Here is a 27,439-nt window from a genome sequence, read left to right as displayed (position 1 = left end):
CTACCTTTTCTTGAAAGTCTTGATGAGCTTTTTATACAAAGTTGTTATTTCCTCTCTTGGATTCCAAAGTGTATACTTTTTAGTATCTGTTATAATATACAAACACTGTTTTGTAATTTATTTGTAATATCTTTCTCTCCCACCCAGTGATACCCAAGGAGGCAGATGCTCTGTTTACTATATTCCCAGCCTAGTTTCTGGCATGCGTAGTAGAGTAGTATAAGGTAAGGTGGTCAGCAAATGCTGCCTGCGAATGGATGAATTTCTCTGGAGAACTCAGTAAAGTGAGAGAAGGAATCCATCTTCTCTAGATTATGGTTCTCAGCTTTCATGAACCAGTTTAGATTAAGATTATAGAGTATGTACAGAAGCACATGAGGAGTTAAATCTTACAGAAGAAGATAGTCTCCAGTTTGCAGTCCAAATTTTGACAGAGACTGGAGACAAGCCGGCTCTGAGAACACAGCCTCCCTTACCTGGTCTTTTGAGTGTGGGAAAGGAGTGGGGAGAGCAGAGTAAGTGGCAGAGTTGAGCACACAAGCAGGTTATTATTACCATTCCATAATAAAAGTAGTTACTACCAAGTTTAATTATCTTTTTAGCTTTAGAGGTGTAAAGTTGCTTTTGGCATTTTTGGAAACTTCCTTGGGGTTTACCAGATTACAGAATCCTTCTAATGTTATGACAGAGGTCCCCAAACTTTTTGGCACCAGGGACCAGTGCTCCTATGAGAATCTAATGCCTGATGATCTGAGGTGGAGCTGAGGCTGTGATGCTAGTGCTAGGGAGCAGCTGCAAATACAGATGAAGCCCACCACTCACCTCCTGCTGCGTGGCCCAGTTCCTAACAGGTCACGGACTGGTACCAGTCTGCAGCCTGGGGGTTGGGGACCTCCCTGCTATAAGATTTCTTCTAGCTCTAAGATTTCATGTTTCAGGACTTTGTCTTTGCCATGGAATATTTCTTGATTACTTTAGTTCTCAATGATCTCTATCTTATTAACCTAAGTTGTATAAGCTATGTTTATGTGTACTGCATCGTGTCATTAATACTAGGAACTTGCTAGGTGTTGGAGTGACAAAGATGACTAAATTAACATTGATTTAACAGTTTATTGAACATATATTTTATGCTATGCTCTGGGGATAAAGTGTGAATAAGATAGACAAAGCTCTTTCTTACATTATACAGGTTGTAGCTTTTCATGGGTGTTGGTTTTCCCTCCTCAAATTAACTGTAAGCTGTTTTTCTTTTTCCAGTTTCATTCTCTCAATCATTTTAATACACCAAATAAAGAGTTCTCAGGAATAACTTGATTGACTTCTTTAATAGGGTTCTTTTGATTGCCAAGAAAAACTCTGCCAAAAAAACATGAGGGCTATTTGGAGAAATCAGAACTTTAAAGTTTATAATATACAAAATATATATAGATATTCCAAGTGGTTGTTCAGGTAGTATGGTAGGAATAATCTGTACCTGTGGCTGATTTTTCATTTGGAAGAAAAATTTGTAAGTAGCTTGGAGTATTATTTAGATCTTCTCATACTCCTTAGCTCTTTAAACAGATTTCATTTCTAAATAATGAACTTATGTATGCAAATTTTAGACTCCGGATACTAGCATGTGATTTTGGTACTGCGTGCTTCATCAGAGCGTCAAAGAGTTTTTTTGTTTTTGTTTTTTTTTTTAATGTTAAAACCAAGGCTATGCCCTTACTTAATAAAGCAGAATGCTGTTTGTTTGTTTTAGTTGATTGAGTTTTTCCCCCTGCCCAAGTAGTTTTCCTCGCATTCTACTATTGGAACCTTTTTAAAAGAGATTTCAAAGCCCTCATGCAATTCTCATAGTTTCGCTATTACCTGAGAAAGACTATTTATGATTTTCAGATGTGAAACTCAGTGAAATACGTAATACCTTAAAATGCTTTTGGGGAAGGATAGTAGTAGGGAGTAATAAAACAGAATATCTTTTAAAACAGCTGTCTCTCTTGCAAGGTTTAAAATGTGATTTAAATGTACTGAGTTTTGCCCTTACTACTTTCACTGTTACCTCCATGCTCTGGAGTTTGAAGTTTGAAGTTTTCAATCTTCAGTGTTCATAAGAATCCATTGAAGAATTGGTTCGAGTTGTCAGTTCTCATCTGCGCTTCCCAGTGGTTCTGATCAGTAGATCTTGCCTGGGGATGTGTAGGCCAGATGGTTTGGTTGCCGTGAGCCACAGACCGGACATTGATTTGGAAGCTTCACAATGTTCCTTTCTAACCTCTTTTCTTAGCACTCTCCAAAACAGGCCATCTGGCCTGTTCCCAGACTGTTGCCCCACACCCCATGTTCTTGAATGGCCTCAATGCCTTTGCTCTGTTCATTCTCCGCAAGGTAGAAATGAATCTCCTGTCTCCTTAGGGCTCAGCCTAAGAGGTTGGCTTTCTGAGTGGGTGCCTTCCTCTAAACTCCTTTGTATATGTGGTAGCCTTTTAAAAAGTTGCCAGTATTAGGAGTTACTCATAAAAATCTGGATTTCTAAAAAAATGACCCAGTATTCTCTCATGATGACTATTGGTTCAAGCTGATTAAACAGTGTTTGTTACTTTATAGTTTGCAAGTCTCACACATTCCTGTTACTCCTTAATTCTGGACAGGGGTCATTTATTTTTACCTTTGTGCTGCTACCTTATTTTCATTGAGCTGGTTTTACTCATAAACTTTCCTTCTGATTCTTGCGGTGTATCGAGTATGTAATTCTTGATATATGGTCCGTATTACTTGTTGAATCATTCTCATATATTGGTCTGCCTTGCTTGCTAATGTATCGTTCAGGGCTCCCATGCACAGCTTTATAGGTTGTACACTGCATAGCATGTGCTGGCTCTCTGCCTTTTAATGTAAAATTTAGTCCTTTTCTCTCAATAAGATTGTAAGTGCCTTGAAAGTAGGAATAACTTAGATTTTTGTGTTCTCCATAGCACCCAGTAACAATTTATATTCAACTTATTTCTTCTCATTTTTTAAAATCAATTTTATTTAATAGAAAAATAAGGTAGTATTATTTTATCTTTTATTTAGAAAATAACTGTACTAACAAATGATTTAAGATTAGCCACAGTCTTAAATTTGATGAATTTTTTTTATTTATTAGAGTTTTTTTCCCCCTACCAGTGATTCATTACATTATCATTCAGTAAGTTTGTGACAAGTAATGTTTTAACAGCCATTAAAAATAAAGTACTATTGATTGAATATTATCTTATGGAATATACAATTGCTAAAGGAGATTTCAATGTAAGGATTTCAGTGAGAAGCCTTGAGCTAAGTTTTTTTGAATCTTGCCAAAAAAAAGGAAAAAGAAAAAGAAAGAAAGGTACAGATTGTTTATATGTGAGTAGTTGAATGTGGTTTTGGTCATTTTCTAAAAAAGAGAAAAACTTTCAAAGTCGTAAGTCATACATGTATTATCGTAGAAAATACTGATGAACATGACAGAAGGAGGTAAAAATCATCCCAGCTCTCAGTTCCAGAGATGATTGTCATTTCAAACATTTTGGTGTGAATTTTTCAAGTTTTTTTTTTCCTGGGGGTGGGCGGTGGTGTGGTAGTGATGGTGACTATATTTGTATGGGCTCATCGTCTTGAAAATAATTTTGAATTTATTTGTAAATAAACCAAAAACATTTTTTTATGAGAGGCTAATTCTTTCTTATTTCAGTATTTATCGTTAACTAACCTGGTAATAGTTTAACAGGTCATCACTATGAATAATTTATGTTAATTTGCCCTTTTATCAGGTCAAATTGATTAACTAGCTTATCCAATTCATAATACATATCCTAATCAGATCAATGCTCATTGAACCACAACACTGAAATGTAAAGAATATAAAGCAGAATAGAATATTAGGTAGGTAGTATGTGCTCCTGCTTCGGTAAACTACGTCTCCATTTGGGGAACCACCAGCTTTTGTTTTAATATTGAAAACTGAGCCAGGACATTTTTGCTTGTAGTTTTGGGAAGGAGAATGGACATGTTCAGTTTCTCTGCATTTCAGAGAATGATGATTTATGATACAACGTTTACATTTCTCCAGTTCCCTTCTCATCTTTCCAGTCTTCCAAACTGAAAGAATCCAAATAACTGCTAGCTAGTGCCAGCAGAGATTTCTGTGTTCATGGAAGGAGTATAGTATAATGGAAGAGACTAGGCCTTGGAGATTTGCTGTTTTCTTCCTGTGTGTGACTCAGAGTGAGATTTAAATCCCTTTGAGTCAGTACATCTATAAAATGGGAATAGGCCTAAATGCAAAATATTAATTTGATGGGTAAATGAGATAAGTACTTTTTCTTCAAATCTCCAGTCCCACCTTGTTTTGTTCCCTACTTCCTGTTTCCTGTCTACGCCCTACCAGGAACGTGCAGCCTTTGTGATGGCCAGCTGGGCATGAATTATCTTGAACCCCCTGAACCTCCTGAACTTCTGTCCCGTCTCTCATCTTGTATGCATCAGTATATGTTTTCTCTCTTACTTCAGTGCAGACGGTGTTCTTCCTCCTGTTCAGTAAAGTCATTTTTCTGTCTGTGCTCTGGATTTATCTCTGCTATCTCTAGTCCTTGCTCCATTGGTCATCTGGCTGTTATCTTGGCTCTCTTCTTCCTCTTCCTTTTTTTCTTGGTGAACTCTTACTGATCTGACAAGGTGTAGCTCAGATGTCACCTACAGGAAGCCTGTGACTTCCCTGGCCTCTGGGAGATGTCCCTCTTCTGTACTCTCACAACATCCCCAGCGCTCTGACAGTGCTCTTCTCACAATGGCATTTGGGGTTTATGTGCCTGGTGTCTTCACTGTAGGGTAAGCTCCTTGAGGGCCACGACTGTATCTTCTTTTCCTTGTGTAGGGCCTGTGTGAACGAGTTGGATCAGTAGGATGAATGGCGAATGTATAGCTCTCCAAAAAAAAAAAAAAAAAATTTCATTTTAGGAGCAGTATCCAAAGTGGATTAAGTTCAGCACTCTGAAGCCAGACTGCTTAAGTTCCTGCTGCAGCTCAGCCACTTGTTAAGCCATGTGCCCTTTGGCAAAGTGCCTTAGTCTCTGCTTTTCTCAAGTGGGGCTAATAATAGTATTTATCTTATAGGGTTGTTATGAGAATTAAGTAGCTAACAGATGAGTAGTGCTCTGACCATTGTGGCACACAGTGAGTGCTCACTAAGAATTAGCTATTTATTATTATTGCTATTACTATATTTTATTACTATTACTATATTTCATGAGCTTTTCAGGTGCCTTCTGATAATTTTTTGCTAATCTGATAATTTTGATTGTATAAAATCTGAACATGGTAAAGTTTATCCTTCACATAGATGGTATTTGATTATTTTAGAAATGTTTTCATTGCATCATGTTTCTTTTGGTTCTAATGGCAAGTGGAGGAGTGAGGAGGATGAGTGTTATCATTATCACCCTCATAATTTACATAAGGGAAGTTACTGGTGATCAGAGACAGGGCCAGCACTTCCTGCCTCTAAATCCAGTGCGCTCTTCTCTATGCTGTGTTGATGGTTCCATTAAAAAAAAACCTGAAACTTAAAAAATAATTTTAGACTTGAAGTTGTAAAAATAGTCAAAGAATTTAAACTCCTGTCGACCCTGATATTAGCATTTTATATAACCATCATCTCCATTTTTTCCTTTTGAGTATGGTTCAGTTTTGAGTATATTTTACCACCATCTTTTTTTTTTAAACAGCTTTATTAAGATATAATTCCCATACCAGGCAATTCATTTATTTAAAGTGTACAATTCATTAGTTTTTAGTATATTCACAGAATTGTATAACTATATCCTTAGTCTAATTTTAGATAATTTTTGTTATTTCTAAAGGAAACCCCATACCCATTACCAGTCACTCCCATTCCTCTCTCTACCCCCAACACCAGGCAACCACTAATCTACTTTTTGTCTTTGTGGATTTGCCTATTCTGAACATTTCAGTAAAACTTCCATTCCATCATCTTTGGATCTTGTTAGCATTTTCTGTGTAGACTTTGGAGCTACCCTACCTTGGTTTAAATCCTGGCTCTCCTCCTAACAAGAGTCTGACTGTGTACTTGTCATTTAATTTGTCTCTGCGTTGGTTTCCTAGTTTATAAAGAAGGGGATAATAATAGTATCTACAAATGAGGTTGTAAGAATTAAATGAGTTAACATGTAAAAGAAGTTAAAACTATATCTGTCCCCAGTAAGTACTCTGTAAATTTAGTTGTTATCATGCTAGGATCTGTCATATTTCTAATTAATTTATTTTGCAGTTTTCCATATTGGTGGTATTTATTGTTTCTATATTGTTAATAGCTAACTTTATAAGAGCATAAAAATTATTCAGGTCTGTTTTAATATTGTGTCCTAAATCTTGAGTTTAGACTTTAGTCATTGTAAATTATTTCCTGTCACAAAGACTTAGTTGGTGAAAACAAATTGCAGCATTTGGCAGTGTAATTATGTATCTTCATTTGGCAACTCGGTGTATTTATTTGAATGAGAGATGATGCACCCATCTGATTTAAAATAAAAGTAAATCTAGGGCATTGGTTTCTGAAAATCAAGTTGTACTTTCACCAAAGTTTTGGTTTGGTTCTTGAAAGTTGCCTCTGAAACCGATTTTTTTAAACAAACTTTTTTTTCATTGACTTCCAAGATCAAAGAGGAGATATGTTCCTATAGGAAAAATTCATGGTGCCAAAAACATATTCACCACCACCACCTTCATAGGTGTGAAAACTCTGAGACTCAATTTAAATGATCTGTAGGATAGTAAAATGAAGTGTGAGAATGTCTGTTTAAAATAGTTATCATTGTCAAAATAATTTCAACATTAATATGAATCAAATCTAGATTAGGACATGTGAGAGCAATTGTGAAATACTAGATAAGACGCTGGAGATGCTGGACTGGAAACCAGAAGTTCCAGGTCCAGGACTTGTTACTAGTCAGCTGAACAACCTGGAGCATCCCACTTATGGTCTTTGGCTATAGTTTCCTCATCTGTAAAATGAGATAATGGGATCAGAATAGATGGTCTCTTGGGGCTTATCCAGAGGGAAAATGATTTGATTTGTTTCTCATAATAACAAATGAGATATTACCAGACTTCTCTGTGCATTAGTAAGGGAAGGATATGGAAGAGAAATCTCTAAATTTGTGGTTTTACTGCTCTTTTCCCTATTCTTATCATTATGGCCCCAGCCTTTCTCGTTTCACAGTGGGGTAGCTATTTTATGATTTGTATTTTTGCATTTCTGCCATGTGTATTCATCTCTTTTGCTGGCAGCTCTGAGCTGTAATACCTTCAAAATCTTAGTTATAGATTGCTTAGTTATAGATGCTCTGGCTGGGAAGTAGAGCTCAGGACTAAAATCGGCCTTCCACCTGTGGTGGTGGAAATGGAAGCTGGTATGTCCTGTGTTCCAGTGTGTCCTGAGCCCTTTTATAAGTAATTTCATTTCTTAAAAATTGCTTATGAAGTAAATGCTAGGATATAAGTGATTTTTACACCTAAGTTCTATTTTACATTTGGAATTGTAGTTTTATAGGGGAAAAACATACTGGAACCTGACACACCATAAATTTTCACTTAAGATTCCAATTATTTTCTTTAAAGAGCCATTCTTTTTGTAGCTAGGCAGTTTTATATTTCATGTTCTCTGCCATTGGTTCTCAATTGTGAGCTCTGAAAGTTGGAGAGGTATATGAAGCTTTTGTAAGAGATGCAGCCATCTACACGAATCTCTAAGCTGTAGACTAAATAATAGGCCTGGGCCGTAAATGTAGTGGTGTTTTTCAAGTAGTATAGGTGATTAATAAAGCACAGATTTATTTAAAGTCATGTACTGAATTCATAAAAAATTATTTGTGATTTATTTTATTTAATGATATCAATGATACAATTGCTAGTGTGTAAAAATCTAAGAACACTAAAACCTTCCAAAGGTTCATATACATGAAGCTTGGAAAATATTCTTCTTTAAGACTGTGTCAAGAACTTAGTGAAATGGTCAGAGGATACACCTGATATTATACAGTTGTTTAGAAGCATGTATATATTAAGTAGTTTCTGTTTCAGTAAAACTTAAGGAATTTAAGCAATCTTTGCCTTTTTACTTTATAAAAACCACATTATTTGTTTTTTTAATGAATTTAGGGTATTGGGCCTCAAGACAAAAATGACATTCAGAAAACTCCTTAAGACTTGTTTGATCTTAAAAAGCTAAGTTATAAGAAAAGATATTAACTTCATTTCTTATTTATTTATTTAACCTCATATCTGATAAGAGGATGATTTTGTTGACTGAATCAGCATCATGCTTAAAATAAGACATACATTATAGAAATTGAATTCAGTTATTGCCAAAAGTTCATCAGATGTTTTATATTCTAAGTGAAGTAGAAAGTGAGATTTAGTAATATTCACGACAAAATATTGAACAATGGAGAAGTACGATACCAGGTGATACCACAAACATGAGTGTGTTTCTGGCCATGAAAGGAACAGTGTTTTGTGACAGCTGGCAATGATCATTGACTTACCTTTCCAGTTTCTGGATACACTTTGAGCAGATTCATATGTTTATACTCAGTTACTTACCCTGTATACTGTCTGTTACCTTTGGAGGGAGAAGGACTGTGGTTTATCTACAGATGGTGCTTGTCAAGAAAGAAAAAGATTGTGGCCTTTAGATGTGGAGCCAAGTTTATGAAATCCATGAAGCCAGGCTTCACATCCAGGGTTCTAATTGAATAAAAACTTTCAAGGTTATTTTGTCATATTGTTCTTTCAAAGGAAAGTAAATACTATCACATTCACATTTATGCAGCTCTAAATAAAATGTTTAGAAATGGTATCATGGGTCTTATATATTTGTGAAAACTGCCTGAATAAAGTTAAAATGTCAGAAAAACAGGAAAACTTAAGCAGGAAAAAATAATTTATTTTTAGCCATTTAGAGTGTTCCATTTAAAAGTAGTTAAACTGTCTAGAGCTGGGGGCAGAGGGAGGGGTATAGGGTAGTTTAAAGGCCATAGCTATTATGGTGAGTGCCTGACATTTTGTTTTGAAGTATGTCTGCTCGTTTATTTTACAACCAGAAAAATTTCTTGGAAAACTGCCTTTTTTACAGTACACCCAGATGAAATAGTTTATTATTCCAAATCTAGAATTGAGATTTTAATTTTTATTGTTAGGGCTGCCAGTCTTTCAGACATTTGACTTTGATTATTCATTCAGGATTTAAATAGGAGAGAAAAAGCCATATCAACATTTTGATCATTTAGACCAATTAATTGAAAAGGAAAATAAGAATCATTTACATTTTATTGCATGTGATCAGACTGCTAAATTAAATAATACACATTAAACATTTTAAAATAAATATTCTACTAAATTAAACTACTTCTCGATATGTTCTTAGTTGTTGATTAAGTTTATGGCTCAAGAGGGCAGCTGGGTGAGGTTTCTACCTCTTTTAAGTTGGTTTGGCAAGTGGAATTAAGCCTTATGTGACTTGCTTGAAGGCTTAGCATTGTCAGCGTAATGTTGGTGGACAGGTGGTGAACACCAGTACATCCCAACGTGTGATACGGAATTATTCACAAAGCTTGATTTGTAGAAAAAGTGACATTTGCAAAGAAAGTTTTTAAGCCTTAAATTAGCAAAATGAAGACAGCCCAAATCTAATTTTAAGTCTGTGTTTTGAAAATTATTGTTAATAGCTTAAAAAAAGGCATACTTGTCAAAAAAAAAATGAAAACAAATTGGTATGTATTTATTTAGACTTTTTTCTTTGTCTACATCTACCTATGTATATACATGTTTAATTTTACAAAAAATGAGACCCTACTCTCTTTCTCTCACTATATATATTTCTTTGTACATTTATTTCTCACTTAATAATTTGCCATATTGTTGCTTTTTAAAAAAATGGCTGAACAGGCTTTGAAGATGTTAATAAACAGTAATTTATTTAAAAACTTTCTCAATGATAGTATTTATGGTATTTCCAATTTGTTGCTGTTGTAAACAGTGCTGTGGGAACTGCTTAATACATATCTCTTGTGCGTAGGTAAGTATATCTGTAGCAAAGATTCCTAGAAGTGGAGGTCTGGGTAAAATATGAAAAGATTGGTAGATGATGCCAAATTGCTTTACAAGTAGCAGTTTATATTCCCAGTAAGGGTATCTGAGAGGACTGTTTTCCCACAGTCCTTAAGTGTTCTCAGGCCTCTTAAGTTTTGCTAATTACATGGTTCAGAAAGTAGTATCTTATTTTAAAACTTTATTAAAAAAAAATTAAAAATCTCAATTTAGAAGTTGGAACATTATGACTTCTGAATAGTTGACTATCTTTATGGTCAATCTGATAAAGAATAATGTTTAGAAACTAAATTAGTTGCAGAGGCAGAAGCCGGCCCTCTTCTACTGTAGTTAAGGACTCAATGTCATGTGAAGCTGAACTGTTTCGTATCTGTAGAGAGCTTCCTTATGTTGTGACCCTTCGTGTTTGGTAGTACCAGAAACTTCGTCAGAAATACTTAAGTCAGAAATACTTCTTACTGCATGTGCAAGGCCAACCACTTGATTGCACCTTGCCACCCTGGAAACAAGAGTAAGCCGCCTTTGATTTGGTTGCTACAGCAACTTTTTCTAGGTGCTTTTGCTCTATATCAGTGATTTGCGACCAGGAGCATTTTTGTCCCCCAGGGGCCATTTGGCAATGTCTGGGGACCTTTTTGGTTGTCACAACTCTGGTGGGGAAGGGAGGGAAGAGATTAATCTTGGCATCCAGTAGGTAGAGAGGCCAAGGATTCCACTAAGTATCTTACAATTCACAGAACATCTGTCCACAATAATTATCTGGTCCAAAATACCAATAGTGCTGAGATTCATAAACCCAGCTCTATGCAAAGAAGTTAGGGTATTTCAGCCTTACAACTATCTGATTCCTTTAATTAAACCAATTCTGCCCCATTTCTTGCAGTTGTATGCCAGGCCTGTCTTTAGTATATCACGTGACTATGGCTAACTTTGGCTTCCTTCGGGGACTTTGTTGTTAGAATTTCTGGCTTTTTTCTTCTTCATATTTTACTCAGAAAGATAGGTAGAGCTTGGCAAAGTAAAGCCTGGTATAAAAACCTAGCTTCTGAGTTCTCATCCGTTTTCTGGTAACTTCTGAAAGAATTGGCTATCATTATTTTGCTAGTAAGTACCTTTCCATGCAAATGGAGAAGTAAAACAAACATGCCCTTTCCCCAGAAACAAACACCCAATCAAACAACAACAACAAAAAAACCAGCAGCAAAGACAAACAAAACACCAGGTGAACAAGGTGAGCATAAAGTAATTATCCTTATTTCACATTTCAAGTTCGTACTTGACCTGGGCCAGCATAAAAGAAAACTAACTGGTATGACTGTCCTGAGTGCATCTCCACTGAAGAAGCTGGGAGAGTCCAAAAGAATGTTTTGAGTCATCAGATCCTTTTAAAATACCAGATGTTTTCCATGGGTTAATTTAAACCTATTGTGACCCTTTAAAAATCTTCACAAGAAGCCTCAGAGCCACAATAGCACAGAATACTGTTCGTTTAGTAGAGACTTTCTAAAGGGCACCTTTATATTTGGCCACACTTCTTATATTATCAACTCTCATGTAAGAGAAGAACAGATAGGAAATTTTGGGTTTTAACAAGAAAGAGCAGCTGCTTGGGGTAGAAAATCTCATGAAATAAGTTTGTTTTTGAATAATAAGGAAGTTCTCCCATTGGAAAATAGAGTATATTCTTCTTTTCCCTGACCATTTAGGTTTAGGCTAAGCATATGAAGTTTATATTAAGGTGTAAGAATTCAGTGTGCTATTTATTCAAGATATATCTTAATTCTTGTTCAGAGGTAGTATGATGTAAGTCAGGTTATTGAAAAACAGAATGATTGGGTTTCTTTTATGACTACAGAATAGAAAGGTTTTGGGCTATTCCAAGTCAAAGGAATGGAAAGTTTCCTCCTTTGTTTTTCATTCTTTCTTTATCTCCTTTGTTTCTTCCTATGTCCTAGTTTAGTGCTCCCCAATAAAAATATGATGCAAACTGTAATGTGAGCTACATATGTAATTTTAATTTTTTATTAACCCGATTAAAGTGGAAAGAAGCAGATACAATTAATTTTAATAATGTTTTCTTTAACTCATAACTAAAATACTATTATTTCGGTATGTAACAAATGAGTTATTTTACATTTTTTCATACTAAGTTTTAGAAATTTCATCTGTATTTTATATTTATAGCACATCTCACTTAGGACTAGTCATATTTCAAATGTTCAGTAGCCACATGTGGGCTAGTGGCTCCCATATTGGACAGCTTGGATAGCACTATCATTTTTACCCCAGTTTTACTAAAGTGTGATTGACAAATAAAATTGTATATATCTAAAGTATACAATGTGATGTTTTGATATATGTATGCATTGTGAAATTACCATAATCAAACTAATTAACATATCCTTTAGCTCACATAGTTAAACATTATTTTGTGATGAGAATACTTGAAATCTACTTCTTAGCAAAATTCAAGCATACAATATATTATTTTCAACAGTCACCATAGTGTACATTAGGTCTCCAGAACTTACTCATTTTATAGCTGAAAATTTTTTCTCTTTGACCAACATCTGCCCATTTTTCCATTCCCAGGGTAGCACAATCTTAATTGGACTGTTTCAGTTCTGCAAAGATTTTACTACCTATTGCCTGTTACAGGACATTTAGATAAAGGTGATCATATGCTAACACATGTAATTTAAGAAAAAAAAAAAAGATTTGGTAATTGGTAACTTTAACTGCTCTTGTTTAAGGTACTTGAAATATATCATGTTTCAACATTGTAGTTGATGGCATTAATTGGCCTGAACTTCATTGTGTTTGTGGCTGCGCATATACCAATTTTCCAGTGATGTGTATTCTTTAAACACTAGCTGAGAAAAGCATCATTCAGGGAGGGTAAATGACTTTCACTTGAATTAAATGTTAGCATGCTCTGATAGAAGCAGTCTAAACCCCAGGAAGCTTAGAGATAATGGAAATTAATAATTATGATATCTGGTGACAAACATTGAGTATGGAGCTATACAAACCCATGAAGAAGAAAATAGGCTCCTTAAGACTTTATAGACTGAAGATAGGACGAAATTGGATTTCAGTGTAAACTTCAGTAAAGGAAACTGAATTTTGAGACAAATGTAATTTGTATTGGGTGAGAGTATGTGAGAGTCAGTGACACTTTAAAAGTAAATCAACAATATTTTATGCTCATTTTTTACTTTCCAAATATTGCACAGTGAGCCTGTACTATATTTATAATCAGAAATAAACTCTGCCCCAATTAAAAAAAAAAAAGACTTAAAGAAAAAAAAGTACAAAGCCAAAAACCCCAAACCACCAGTAGTACACAAAAGTGAAGAGATTTGAAGACCTGGATTCTAATCCTGGTTCTATCATTAATCATGTCTGACTTGGACAGTCAGTTAACATTTCTGGGTCTCCATTTCTTCATCTGCAAAGCCAGAAATTAAAGTTAATTAGGTTCTTTAGGTCTTTTTGATCATCCAGTAATAAAATTCTATGATAATTTTCATGAAAGACTGTGGGAAGTTTTTAGGAGGAATATATGGCTTGAAGAGAGTGCAAGAGTTTCTCCTGAAATCATACATTAAATGAATATTTATTAAATACTTGCTAAGTGCCAAGTATTGTCTTTTTGCCTTAAAGAATTTGGAAGAAGTTGTCCTAAGTTAGGGAATGGGAAGTGCAATGAGGTGGGGTTGGAAAGAAGGAATTGAGCAAAAAGATGAGAGTGAGTAATAGAAATAAAGCGAGGTGCTTCCCTGTTTATTTTCTTAGTAACATTTAACATTTTGGAGACAGGGAGAATTTAAAGAGGTATTTGGGACCATATGAAAGACAAATAAGGAAGAGAAAATTATTAACAAAACCTTGAGAGTACTGTAATAAAGCAGTATTTGGAATGATCTGAGAAGAGAATATTTGGACTGAGTCTAAAAGAAGAATTAAGAAAAAATGATTGTTGTTGAGGTGACCAACACCTCAACACCTCACTTCTTTTGGACTGAGTCTAAAAGAAGAATTAAGAAAAAGCGATTGTTGTGAGGATAGAACCCTGAAATTAAATGTTGTTGAATTTTAGAAATAACAGGAAGGATCCTTTGGCATAGTAAAGATGTAGAGAGTATACAGATGAGCGTATTACTGGGTTTAAAGATGTTTTGAAAGCTGAACGACCGATTTGTGAAGTAGAAAGGATTAAAATTACAAATTTGTTAAGACTCTCAAAACAAAGATATTCCTCCCAGGCTTATATAGCAGTCTCTGAAATGTTTTTTACAAATCATTGGATTGATTTAGTCCACATCGCTGGCACTGACCCTGTCCATTTACCCACACTTACACTATGCTTCCTTTCTGCTTTTTAACCATTTTCAAGCTTATTTTCTTCTCCAAAGGACTAACCTGAAGAAGAAAAACATCCATTGCTCTGGTGAAATATAAAAGAGACAGGATAAAACATTTTAATTGTTTAAATTCCGAATCTGCTTTCTTAGTGGAATATAACACTTTTCTCTTATTTTAAAATATTTTAACAACTTGAGCTAATACTTGTTTTTCACTTTCAAATAATATGTTTAGTTGATAGCATTATGGAAACTGAGGCAATGTAAAGTAGGATACTGGCTTTGTATTACTTTCTGGACAGATAGCTTCCTCTGATTCTTCTTGAGATAGAAACTGCTTCTTAAGAGCCTGTATACAGGCTTAGCTTTGCGGGCAGCCGTATTTAAAATATATTATTGGTTATAGATACACATGGATTTGAGATAGCTCAGCTCTATTCATGTTGTGTGCTGGTCTCATAGGTGCTACAGGGACACAAATATAACAATACAATTCCAAGAGGGCTGGTATTATTGCATCACATAATCTAGTTAAATGCAATAAGTACAAGCTAGGGGCCCTTGCAGTTCAAAAGACAGGAGAGATTACATCAGGCTGAAAGAATCACTAGTAAAGGCTTATGAAAGGAGTGACACTTGAAAGAGACCTCTTAAGGATGGATAGAGATAGAGGCTAGAGGGTATTTGATGTGCCTAGACCAGGGGAGTGAAGACTTGCTTAAATCTTTAGCTGAACTACAGATAACAATTTGGCTGGTTTTAGAGTTTATATGGAGTAGTGGGGAAGGAGGAGGCAAGAAAGCAGAAGTAGGATAGGAAAGAAAATAGAAAAGGGGGAAATGGTAGAGTACTGTGGAACTCATAGTTTTTGCAGCTTCATATTCTGGTATACGCCAAACTATGGTGTTGGTAAACACTTTGTGGTGAGAATTTGCAGTGTTTAATTTAGTATACATCTTAAAATAAGAATATTGGTATAATACACAATAGATCTTTATGTACGAGTGTGTATGTGTGTAATTTATTCCAGAAAAGAGTGTTTCTTTTGGGGTTCGTTAGAGAACCTATCATTTGTACAAATGTGTCCACTTATGAGCACCTTGGAAATAAATTACTTCCTGGTGGAAATGTATAAAGAGTGAGTGTGAGTGTGTGTGTGTGTGAGAGAGAGAGAGAGGGAGGGATGAGGAGGGGAGATGGGAAGAAGGAGGAGGAGGAAGTTGTTAGGAGAAGGCACAAGAGGGCGGCAGGTAAAAGAGGAGAGGGGAAGAGAGGAGAAAAATGAAAAGGGTTGGGGAGAGTAGAGCTAGAACTATATGTAATTAGGGCACATTTTTTAGAGGAAATGCGTTTGGGAGGGTTCTCCATCACAAATGTTTGTCAGTATATGTACAACCACACGGACTGCAACAAATTAATTCTAAGTTATATATTAGTAAAAATGAAGCCACCTATAGATCCTATAGACTTTTTTCCCCTTAACTTAATAAAGGGTAAGAAAAAAAAGGACGAGGGCATTCACATTTCATAGTTCATACTTATTGCTAGTATCTGTTTTTCTACAAATACTATAGTAGCACCAGCTCTTCTGTGAATCAGAGAGATTATCAGGCCAAAATTCTAGAAGAGGAATTGATTGATGCTTCATTTGGATAGAACATTTACTTTTGTAAAAACAAGGCAGGTGAAAAGGCTATTTAAAGAAATGAACTGTTGCATTTGGACATAATAATTGCTTCAGGAGAAAGTTTGTTTTTTCTTTCTTTTTAAAGTGCTGAAAAGTTATTTTTAAAATAAGAAGGGCTGTTGCACTGCTCCTTCTCACGGGAATATTGTCAAAAGTGCTCCCTCTGAAGAGAAATGAGCAAACTTGTGCAGTTTGCTCTGAGCAGCTCTTTGCTGCCTTGATCTGTAGTAAGTTTAATATATTTTAATTGTGAATCATTGAGTGGATTAGGCTATAAAAATTGAACTTTGTGATATCCTGGTAGTGTTTTAAAATCTCATATCTTTTATATTAGAAAATCGTGAAGGACTTAGCAAATATACTTGGCCTAGATTTAGAATCTTGTTGTGTCTGGCCTTTCTGATCTCTTTAGTAGGTTCTGAATACTTCTTTTTGGTTTGAATTACAACATTGTTTCTTGTGGTTCTGAAAACTATCTATAATAGCCTCATTCTTGTCATTACCTCATTCTTAAGAAGCTGCCTTTTGCTTTTGGGTAATGGTGGATTTTTTTATGTGATGCATGCTTAGGAAAGATGAAAAAATAATAGTAGTGTTGATGCAGACAAGTTCTTTCTGAGAAAGGGAAGGGTTAGAAATCCTTGGTATTCTTTATACTTGATGTGTGTGTGTGTGTGTGTGTGTGTGTGTGTGCGCGCGCGCGCGCGCGCGCGTGCACGTATGCGCGCACGTGAGAGAGAGAGAATATCTTATCCATTCTGATGCCTTCAGTGGCTCCTCTTAGACTCTTCAGACGATATTTCTATATTTTCAGGTTAGAATTTTTGCCAGTCCAGACCTGCATTTCTAGTTACTCCTTGGTCCTTTTCACAGGCACTTAAATTCAGCATGCAGCAGACCTCTCTAGGATTTCTTTGGAGTTTTCCCATTTTTAGGACGTGGCACCATCATCTCCTTTGTGGCCCCAGCCAATCTGGGCTCAGTCTTTCTGCTTCTAGCTGCTCAGTATAGCTTTTTGAGTCTGTCTTGTTCTCTCCTTTTCCCATCACTGCTCTACTCTGTTATTTCTTACCTGGCCCCATGCAAAGCCACTGTTCAGAGCTGCCTGTGTAAGCTTTCTGTATCACAGCTCTGTGATAGAAAGCTTCATTGGCTACCCCTCACTCTCACAGAAAATAGAAACCCTCTGATCTGACCCTCACTGCTTCCTCCCCGCTACTGTTGCTTCTCTCAGTGCTTTCACACATGCTGTTCTCTGGGCTCGCAGAGCCCTTCCTCCTCTTGTGCTTCTGGCTAACTTCTCTTGTTCTCTCAACAGTTTGCTCAGACATCACTTCCTCTGGGAGGCAGAATTAAATGCCTCCTCATTCTCACAGAGCCTTGATCAGATCTCACGTAGTACTTACCACAGTGATGTCATAACTAGGTAAATGTCTGTCTTCTCCACAAGGCTGTGAATGCGCCCTACTGAGAATTGTAACCCTGCTCTCCTCGTTTGCCTTTTTTGCTCTGCTTTTTATTTTTCCTATTGTACTTGTCCCCTTTTCACATACTATGTAATGTTCTTATTTACAATATTATCTGTGTGTCCATGCTAGAGCATAAACTCTACCAGGATAGGAATCTTTGTCTGTTTTTTTCATTGCTGTATCATTAGTGCCTAGAATAGTGTTTGACGCCTAGAAAATACTCAGAAATGTTGGTTGAGGGACTGCCTCCTTGTATGCCAGGGCCCAGCCCACAATAGGCACTGGATAAATTAAATTCTCGATGAACAGTTTATTCTGTTAGACTTTCTGGGGGATGTATGCCTGTGCCCTTCTCTGATACTTAGAAATAAATGTAATTAAATACTTTTTAGGATTTTTATGTATTCAAATAAACTCATCTTTTTGTAAAAGGCTGGCTTGCTATCTATATTTATTAGTTTCAGATGTCCTAGTTGGTAGATGTGTTTTGTGCCCACTTAAATTACCCCCTTTCTTATATAAGCCCCAAATCAACAACTAAACAACTAAGAAAATATTTTATTAAAGCTCTGCTTTCAGAGCACCGTTTATATAAAGTCCAAAATTACACATGTCCCATGGCAGCAATTTTCAAATATTTGAAAAAAATTTTCAAATAAAAGCTTGTAAGGATTTTGGAAAACAGTTTTTTGCATTGATTCCGCAAAGTTTTTCTTCTGTGTTTCAATAATTGTGTCACATGTAATTTCTAGAATGTTATAAATATTGACATTTAGAGAATGTCAGAAAGAGAAGTCTGGGTGATGAGTCCATGGGGGTTTATTATACTGTTCTTAATACTTTTGAGGATATTCTGATATTTACATAAAGGGAAAATAAGACAAAGCAAAGATTCTCTGTGGAAAGTGTTCTCATATATGTACTTTGGTTTGAGACTATTGCCCTTTGATATCACTAGCACTATTAGTCTTAGTGCCATTAACAAAATAAGGTATCCTCTTAGGTTGAACCAAATGAAATTGCCCATATTTGACCATTTTTGACCTATAAAAATGACAGTTTCATATGCTTCAACTTAATGATATTTGATTGTATGTATTGGTTTTCCCTCCATATCGGTTTAATTTCACTAATTGGAACAGAGTTTGATGGCTTAAGGAAAAAATTTTTTCAAGCTCTTTAATCCTCAAACACTATCTTTTTTAGTTAAGATTTGTCAAAATGAAGTCTTATTTGCTCTCAATATGGTGGTAGGTGCTATATAGACTGAGTTAAACACATAGCTACATTTTATCTTTATTGTACCAAAGACTTAAGTTACATTTTGTTCAGCTCTTTATTCCTGAGTGTGGGCAAACAAACTGGTCAGTTCATTTAGCGAGGTGCTGAGTGAATAGAAGAGAATGGTCGGGACCAGACTGGTGAAGCTGTCACTTGAGTAGTACCTGACAAGTTGATTTTAGAGAGAAGTTAATCTTCTAAAGAGCTCAGAGTGTGCCTCTGTGTTTTTGTCTTTGTTGTGAAGTATGGGAATAATAGACTGGAGACAGAAAACTGTTCTTAATGCTTTCTTTAGTGAGAAAAAGATTGGGATCTAGAGAAGTGAAATGAAGTGATTTAATCTGCTATCATGGTAAGTCACGGATCAATCAAGTTATTATGGATCCTCAGTACATGCTCCATATCCCAGACCAGTTCTCAAAATTTGTTGCCCTAGCCAGCTTGGCTGTCGTCATTCAGAGTTTCCTGGCTCTCTAGTTACATGCGTTACTTTTATATTATTTAATTTAACAGAGGATTTTAAGTATTTAATGCATTTTGGCATAGTCAGGTATCATATGCCATAAATTACAATAAACTCTGGCTTTTTTGATACGTAGAACTAGCCTCTGAATTTTCTTTTTGGGGAGCTCAGTAATGATCTTTGCCTATGGTACAATTTGCTTTGATACGTCAACCTCACTGTAGTGAATCTCAAATATCATATACTTATTTTGTGATAACTCATAGAAGAATTTTGATGTTCAAAAATGACCTTGAATTCATACTAAAGTAATTTTTATGTTTTGAATGGGGGTGGGTGGGGGGGAAGCTGCCATGGTTTAGAACTACTAAGTCAATGATTATAATTTCATCTGAGTTTGTAGGGTGACTTCCTTGGTACAATTTTAGATGTATGTTTCAAGTTACAGGTTTCTTTTAGGTAGATATCATGTTTGTGTTTCCAAACCAGTAGAACTTAGGGTTTGGCAAAGATTTTTTTCCATAATTTTAACACACATATGTGTAAAACTCAAATCCCATTAAGTTAATATACATCATTTTATATTTATCGAAAAATACAAGATCATATAAAAGAATTTAGAAAATCTAGTATGGCATTTTTCCATTTTTTTGCTACTTGTAGTAAAGAATTCCTTTTACATCCTGATCACAACACACATACACACACGGAGAAGTTCACATGTAACCAATATAAATGTTAAATGCAGAACTTTTATTTACTATGTTAAATGCACTTGTTTCTATTATGTTCTCTTCTACTTCATTTAAAAATATATGGTGTTATAACTACTTATTGAGTTTGAAAAACAATGAAATAGGACGTATATATGGCTCAAGTGCCTGGAAGGAATTCTGGAGTACTGTGTTGAATATCAATTGCCCATTAATTAACTTGTGTAATCTTTCTTCTCTACCTCCATTATAAAGGGTTACTCTATGCCCTGCTCTGTACTGACTGCCTAAAGCAAATATGATCCTTGTCCCTGTCAACTGATAGTTGTTGGAGCCACTTCAACACCAACGGGAATCCCCAATTTGGGGTGCAGCGAAGAGGGAAATTTTATTCAGTGCAAACAGCTCAATTGGGATGCAGCATGGCTGTGAGAACAGCATGACTGTGGAACAGCTCAGTAGTGTTATAGCTCAATTAAGAAGCAACATAGCTGTGAGGAAGCCCTGGGGCCAGTCTCCTCTCTGGCTAGAGAGCTTTGGTCTACTTTGCCTTGAGCTGGTCTGCTCCAGTGAGACCATCTTTGATGCTTCTGTTCCACCAAGGGAAACATAGTCTTCAATGGAAAGGGAAAGTGTGTCCTGGGAGCCAGAAGTTGCCTGACTTATATAGGCAGAAGTCCTTGCCCCTGGTCCCTGATTGATTTGCCCTCATGCAAACAGAGACTCCAAATCCTTGCAGTTTGCTTCGTCCAAAAAGGCACTGTCCTGATTGGTGGAATGGAACCACTCTAATTGCTCAGTGAAGATGCTGATGGAGATATAGTTATATAGCTCTGATTGGATGGGAAAAGCCTTGGTCCTATTGGTTGAAATACTATTCCAGGAACTCCTTTATAAAGGTCGGCTTAGGTGACAGAAACTAGTATAGTCAGGCAGTTCAGTTGGGAGGCAGGCTGCTTAGTGCAGGCTTCTCCTTGAAGAGCAGTTTGTGTGAGAGGCGCCTGTGTAGAAATGGCTGCTCGCCTCTTTTTTAATTCGAACCCAGTCAGCCACCAGGAACCTTTCTTAGTAGATATCTTCTTCAGGATCCACACCCCCTGGAAGGTTATATTCGTAATAATAATAATGATAATTGGCACCTGTTGATCTACCTGCAAGGAGATTGTTGTACCATTAATACCAATAGCTACCACTCGTTGAGTGTTTTTTACTTGCTGTAAGTGTTGTACATTTTGTTGTCGTTATTTCTAACCAGCTTGCTGGGAGAGTGGTATAATTCTCCCTCTGGATGAGGAAACCAGGGCAATATTTAATGAGGGAACCAGGATTCTACTTCAAGTATGTCTAATTCCAGTATGTTCTCTTTCCATGGAACCATTCTGCTTCCTTGTTGAACTTAACCCCTTGTTGAGTTGTAACCTCAATTTCCTAATTCTTAAAAAAAGAAAAAAAAGGTTTGATGTTGGATATTGTGTTGCTGAGGATCAGGAGTTGTGATTTGATGTTGAGCAGGTTGTTTGAAAACAGTAGACACAGTGTTTAGTTCTACAAGATAGGTATCTACAGCATAAAAATCTTTATTCAATTTGCCCTTCTTTGGTTTCCTTATTAGTAATTTCAACAGATAACCAAATATTAAATGAACTAAGTATTAAATAAAACCGAGCTATATAACTTTGTTGTTGTTGTTATTATTTGGGATGCTTCAAATATTCACTTGAGATTGCTTTTTTTGTAGTAAAGTCATAAAACTGCTTTCAGTCTCAAGTGAATATTTGAAGCATCCCAAAGCTAAATCATATCAAATCGTTTGCCTAGGTTTTGATAAGAGCAATATCAATTGGAATTTGTTGTTTCTCATGTAAATTTTTAACTCCAGTGTACATGTTTAGTAAATGTTTTTTTTTTTCAGTAGGATCTCATATTGGATAGATTAGAGACTCTTAACCTTATGGCTCCCCTGCATTTATACTTTTCTTTGTAAGGGCCTGCCTTAAAATGGGGACTTGCATTTATTTGGCAGTTAATTTTTACAAATATGTCTGACTTCTCTTTCCCTTTTTCTCTTTATACCTTCTTTCACTGCATTTCTTTCTTTCTTTTTTTTTTTACATAAAGAAATCAGTAAAATGATAGAAAAAGTCATTTTATCATAAATATTATAAAACAAACCTTTGGGCAGTCATCCTTTAACTTGACCATTCTTTCTCAAAGCTTTGACTTTCTTTTTCTTTTGGAGGTATCATCTATTGATCTATTTCCTGCTCCCCCCAGTTTCCTCTTGCTTTTCTCAATCTTTTTTCCCCCACTGTTTTCATTCTACTTGATGATTGTGGAGATTGAGTAATACTGGTAATAATTACTAGTATTTATAGAGTTATCATGTGCCAGATATTGTTCTGAATGCTTTACTTAATTTAGCCCATTTCACCCACTCCTGATGAAGAAAGAGCAGGGACTCTGTTGCTTGGTTTCTCCTTAACTGCCATTGTGACCTTGGGTAAAGTATTTAGTCTGTATCTTACTTTCTCCATTTGTAAAGTGTGGTGTTGTTAGATAATTTCTGTATACCACAGAGAACATTGCCAGGCTCAATAAATGTTGGCTGCCATTATTATTATTATTATTATTATTATTATTATTGTTATTATTATTGTTATTGTTAAAGCAGATTGGCAGTTCCTGGAGTGTATTGAGTCCTCAGTAAATGGTAGTTATTCATATTATTTAGTATTACTGCATTGCATATTTGCTTTTATATGGTATATTGAGTTTGGCCGAGGCAGATATGAAATAGTAGTATTCTTATATGCTGTCTTAATTTCTAAATGAGAGTGGTTTTATTATTTATGTAGTGATGCAGATGCTGATAATCTATGGCTGTGATCCAAATATTTAGTAGATATTGTGGACTTCATAAAGGATTCTCCTGAGAAGAGCCCATTGAGTTCAATGGGAAGTGGGGAGAATATTTGGTGCTCGTAAATAAGCATTTTAAAATGGAGTTGTATTGGATTTTTTGTTGTTGTTGTGTGTAGTAAAGTCATAAAACAAACAGGCTTTCTAACACTTTACAGTCTAAATGATTCAACTTGTTATTTATTTTTTTTTACCTATTAGTGGACACTGGGCAGGTACGGTAATGTAGCTTTTTATTCAGTTAGGTTTGTGTTGAACATCTGATCTTATTCATGAATTCCATGAATATTAAGCAATTTATAGATAACTTTATGACTAGTTGTTAATGAACAGGGTTGAAATCAGTGGAACTTCCAAGAAAGGATAGAATTGCAGTGACCACTAGCAGTCTTATAATGAGTTCTCTGTACTCATTAAGAAAAATAACACAGTAACATAATGAATGAACTGTCAAAATTGGCTTTCTAGTAATATATCGGTGTAGTGGGACATTGAATGCCTTAGAACTGATAATAATAACATAACTAATATTCATATTATTTGAGTCTTTTTCAGAGTCAGTATGGTATGTAATATTTAAATTATCTAGCAGGGATTTGAAACCCCTTATTGAAGGCTATATAATATAAGCTTTAGTGGAAGGAGCAGTGGGCTCCTTGTAGCATACAAGACATAATTTTGAATGTGGTCCTTGTTGCTTACTATGTGTATAATTTTGAGCAGATCTTCAATCTTTGGTGCAACTCAGGTTTTTCAGTTGCAAAATGAGTATCAAGCCTTAGCCAGCCAAGTTCATAGTCATTAAGTTAAATAGTATGTTTTGAGAATTCCTTGAAAAACTTTTGAGTACTGTACAAATGTATATTAGTGTCAGCTCTACTTTCAAATTCAAGAGCATTGGGTAGTGGGGGGTGTTCTGGCTCAAGCTTGTGTTTATGATTTTAATTTTTTGTTTACGTTCATCAGTGGCAAGTATAAGCTTTAAGTATCAATCCTTTTTTGACCAATTGTAATGAATACTGTATGCATTTGTATCTGGCTATATAGACATATGCATATGATTACAGTGCTGTTCATGACATTATAGTTAAGCATGTATTAGAGTTTCCACTGTAAACTTTCTTTTGGGTTTTCTTTTTTTTTTTTTCATTTTAGCTTGGCTTTCCTGTGGTATAAAATTATAGGGCTTGAAAGTTTTTGGATGGAAAATTTTTTTTTATAGGGAATGAGTGCATGCTATTAAAAACTTTGTGTCTTGTCTTGCATTTTATAACAATTTATTATAAAAGTCTAAAAAACACTTGTACGTATTTTTTCTTAATGATTAAAAAATATATTTGATATTGTGAATCCATACTCATAAAGTTTTCCTTTGCTGTTGTAGTTTTTCCTCTTAAAATGATCACTGTCTTTAATGTATTATCCAAGTTAAAATAATGTAAATTGTTTTTATAAAATATAAAGAACAGTGATATCTTGAACACCAAATGTCAGGTGTTCCAGAACAAAATGAAACAGCTAAACCAATGTGCAGTTTCAGTTCCCTAAAAAGTAAATCAAATCCAAACAGAAAGAATGTTGAAATCTTTAAATGAGAATATTGAAAGACCAGAGAAGATTTGGAATCTTCATTGGAAAGACTTAACACCAATGTAAAGTAGTCCTTTAAATATTAACAGAAATAACAAGCCAGGTAGAGAATCCGAATAACCTTGGTAGTTGCATTTCGCTTGGTACGAAGAGGAGATAGATGACCGAACTTATGTCTCTCTATATTAAATAATTCATTAGGATTAACCCTTCCAGGTGGTCGGTCCTTCTAGTGTAAGTTGTGGGTATTAGATGAAAAAACAAAAATGGTTAGTGATAAGCCAACTCATGTTGCTCTGTAGCAGAGGTGATAGAGTAGTGTAGAGGTGCCAGATTGCCTGGATCTGAAGCTCACCAAGACCCCTTTTTAGCTCTGTGACCAAGAACAAGTTACTAAATATCTCTGGAACTCAATTTCCTATATGTAAAATAAGGATAATGATAACTACTACACAGCTTTGTGGAGAGTGTTAAATATGTTAATACATGTAAACTGCTTAGAACAGTGACTGTTTCAGAGTAAGTGCTTACTAAGTTTTTACTATTATGTATACATGATAAGACTGGAAAAGGATGACTCATTCAGAATTTTCTGCAAGAACTATTTATTGTGAAACAGGAAATGGCTCTTCAAAATGTGTCTTTTTCCATACCTGATTTGTCCTTGCTGACTCTTATTTATTTTGGTTTATTCATTAACAAATATCTTTTGACATTGTTTATAGTGTTGCAGATCCTAAAGGGGCAGATTTTCTGTAGGAGATCATGGAATTCTCAGTAGAGGATAGATTGTAAAAAATAACACCAGTGAGGGTTGTGTGAATGAGGTTCTCCCAGTCCATCTGGATCTATGAACAATCTGTAGATAAAGCATCTGGTTTCGTCAGAAGTTTGAAACATACACATTTTGTGTGTGCTCCTCATTCCCACAGAGAGTCTGGTGCATATTTTTCCAGCTTTTTATAATATGAGAATTTCTGAGATCTAGATGAATGTCATTTAAAAAGATTCTCCTGAGCTTGCTGCACTTGGTCCTTTTCAAAGAGACATTGTCATTTGCATGCAGTGTTTGGTCAAGTCTTTGGACTTCATGGTGGCTCAGATACTATTGCTTGGTCAACTCATGATATCAGAGAGCTAGTGGTACAAGCGAACAGTGTAAATTGTTAAAACTTCAGAATAAGATATTTTCTATTTTTATCAAGATTTGCTCCCCTCCCTGCCAAGATCTGTTGATAAGGTTTGCCTATGATCAGTGAAAGTAGAATAATTTGCTGATTTTATGTCTGAAATTCCCATTGTTAAGATCAGGCCATTGAATGAAGCCATTTTGATATTGTTTACATGAAGTCTTTGCAATAGTATAGATATGTTTCTTCATGTAAACTCCTTAGACCTTTAGCAGCCAGGGTAATTAACCACTGCATTTTCAGAGGGAAAGGCAGATTTTTGTGGGCAGGGTGTGATTGTGGTGAAAAATACTGTGTGCCTAGGGGGATTGAGGTGTGCTGTAAAAAGGGGAGGTAGAAGATGAGGACGAATTCATTGCTCCGGGTTTCCACTAATCTGCTGCTACATATATCTGTCCAAATTAATGTCAATTGAGGATTCTGTTTTGCTGTAAAATTATCATCCCTTCTGGTTCTGTGTAATGAAGCTGTTTCTGTTGACCCAAAATAATAAAACTGAATATCTTGCAGCCTCAGTTTTCTCATCTGTAAAATCCTACCTGCCAGGGTTTTTGCAAGGCTTCAGTGGAAGGATGCAGGCTGGAATATTGTAGGTCCTCACTAAATGGATTTACCTTTCTTGTCCCTTAACTTGGTCCATGAAATTTAGGTACTTAATTTCATTTTTCTTTTATTTTTTGCTTTTATTTATATATGTTAATCTTGCTTCTCACCAGACTAAAGGTTTTTGAGAACAAGCATATTTCTTTTTCATTCCCTGAGGTATGTGCTCTTATATTACCCTGTACTGTTCCTTAGAGCAACCCGTTTTACTTTTGTATTTATTTATATGACCATTTAATTAGGTTTTCTTCCCTTTTGGTATGTAAGCTTTATGAAGGCTAGGATCTTTTTCGATTTTGCTCAGAAATATATACTTAAGATCTAGATTAGTGTCTGGCGTGTAAAAAAGTGTTCTGTAAATATTTGTGGAATGAGTGAATAAATGATTGATTATTCAGTTAAACATACTAGATTCTTAGCAAATAGTTCTGGGAAGGTTGAAACCGCCTATCATATTCCTTCCAGACTTAGCCTGAGGCCTTGTAGGCGGCTATAAAAAGTTTTTAGAATTTTAGCTAAGACCTTAGATTTTTAACAAGGTGTGTGGAAAAGAAAAAAGGTTTACAAAATATTTCAAAGTGTTTTAGTACTTAATGTTATTTTAGTGGGAGGTCAATAATGTTGTAATGAATATATTATTATAAAGAACTCTTTACGTATAAATTACTATTATTTATTTTTCTATTTTTAGCTAATATTTATGAGTATTAACATCTGTGAATACTAATATTAATTCAGAATTTGGACTCAAAAGTCAAAGCTGTCAAACATTGCTTGCTTTTATTTCCTTTGCAAATTTTGCTTAAACCCTACTGTATCTGAAAGGAGCTTTGAGGGATGTGTGAGAACCGGGCGTGCCCTAGTCTTGGCAGTACTCATCCAGATTGTTGAACTCTTCATAAATTCTTTCTTGCCTTTCTGTCCCAAATGCTCTGTTAGTCTGTTATCCATTTATCCAAATGCTAACTCTCTTTACCCTCCAGGATTTTGACACATTGCTGATGCATGTCCTGACAGCTG

At 35.4% G+C, this 27,439-nt stretch overlaps 1 protein-coding gene across 4 annotated transcripts in view; it reads left to right on the top strand.

Moving 5' to 3' along the window:
* PPP2R5E (protein phosphatase 2 regulatory subunit B'epsilon) overlaps positions 1 to 27,439 on the top strand; it is a 130,318-nt gene that overhangs the window by 26,403 nt on the left and 76,476 nt on the right. The window lies entirely within an intron of this gene.

Source organism: Pteropus medius, unplaced genomic scaffold (genome assembly GCF_902729225.1).
Source record: "Pteropus medius unplaced genomic scaffold, Ma_sr-lr_union100, whole genome shotgun sequence".
NCBI lineage: Eukaryota > Metazoa > Chordata > Mammalia > Chiroptera > Pteropodidae > Pteropus > Pteropus medius.
This window is presented reverse-complemented; position numbering and strand designations above follow the sequence as displayed.